The following is a 1,487-nucleotide window of genomic DNA, read 5'->3' on the forward strand; positions in this document are numbered from 1 at the left end:
AAATTCGTAAAATTCACGAATTATTCGCCAAGGCCACAAAACAAGCATACCTGGTTCGGAGTTATGGTAGTTCGGGCTTATTATTCGGGAAAGACCGATACGGAAAAATGCGCGAATAATACGCCGAATTGCTAACTAGGATCCACCTATAGGCTACAGGCACATTTTCTTCTTCTTCTCTTGTTTCTTCGCCGACCAAGCAGAGCAGCCACTTCATCTTCTCTTCCTTCTGCTCGAGCACCACCATCACCATATCAGTGATACCAGTGCCACTATATACGTTCTTCTTTTTCTTAAATCAACTTTCCTTATAACCCTCTTGTTTATCTCTACAGTAGAACCCTAGATCCAGGATTTCTATTTTTGTTACCTAGGGTTTCGAATTACAGAGATGAACAAGAGATTACTTAGATCGATCTACAGGAGGTTGCATAATTGAAAAACAAAGGTTGCAAATCATTTCGATTGATATACATGAGGTTCTTCATCATTCGATTACTTCGATTGATGATTGTTTTTACAAGGTAAAATCCCTTTTCTTCTAAATCATTGGGATAATCTGAACACTTATAAAATCAGATTTCTCTAGTTAATTTTGAAGATGATTAAAAACCCTAACTTTGTTTTTGTTGTTTCATAGCCATTAGAAGGTGGACCAGCTAAAAAAATACCCAAGAGTGTAAAACCATTGGATAGTTTATCTGCTGTTTTATATATTGGCAAAATTACTGATTGTTTCTATGAAAAGGAAATGGAAGGTATGATTTCACTGAGGCATTTCTTCGAATCTACTTTGTTATTTCCATATTTTTGCTTCTGTTTTAGATTAGTGTACACTGATTGTCCAATATATTTGGTCTTCTTTGATCGTGTTACTGGATGTGCTTTGCAGACAAGATTGCAAGCACAGGCTGTGGTTTTTCCATACCCAAATGTAACCTAATATATTTTTGTTCAGGTGACAATGTCTGGGATGAACGGGGGTATGTATTTGTCTATCTAGCATCTCCTTCTATTTCCTTCCTCTGAAGTCTCACTGACTAATTTGTCAATACAAGGGTGTGTCCGCGCTAGAATGATGTCTGAAAATCAATGATTTTGAGATGTAGTCCACATGCTCGTGTGGCACTATTAGGTGCATCATTCTCATATGCCATCCCGATCTTTTTACATACAAGTGGATGCTAGATGCTTTCAGTTAAATTATTCAACAGGTACATATGTACTTATATATGTTTGTTAGCATATGAACAAAATAAAAATTGTCGCAGTAAAATGATAAGTACGATGATAGTCAATTTGATTTGTTTGCAGGCTTAGAGTAAGAGGAGAGAAACCAAAATCCAGTCCTTGTTTGTAGTATCTGAGGAGTTGATTTTGTATGTGTTTGTGTAGCTAAAAGTTCCTTGATAGTCGACCGTGATGGGAAAAGTAAAGAGAAAGATCTGCTTGTAGTTTGCTTTGGCGAGATGTTGATTGATTTTGTT

General features: G+C 36.5%; 1 long non-coding RNA gene across 2 annotated transcripts; it reads left to right on the forward strand.

Moving 5' to 3' along the window:
• Positions 1–204: 204 nt before the first annotated feature.
• On the forward strand, positions 205–1,487 carry LOC113333852. Of its 2 annotated transcripts, none has more exons than XR_003352399.1 (4): positions 205–524; positions 641–758; positions 959–1,214; positions 1,396–1,487. It is a non-coding gene; the product is annotated as an uncharacterized LOC113333852 (long non-coding RNA). The 2 variants fall into 2 exon arrangements; XR_003352398.1 differs by having other exon boundaries at positions 1,315–1,481.

The sequence above is a fragment of the Papaver somniferum genome, unplaced genomic scaffold, assembly GCF_003573695.1.
Source record: "Papaver somniferum cultivar HN1 unplaced genomic scaffold, ASM357369v1 unplaced-scaffold_13458, whole genome shotgun sequence".
In the NCBI taxonomy this organism is placed as follows: Eukaryota; Viridiplantae; Streptophyta; class Magnoliopsida; order Ranunculales; family Papaveraceae; genus Papaver; species Papaver somniferum.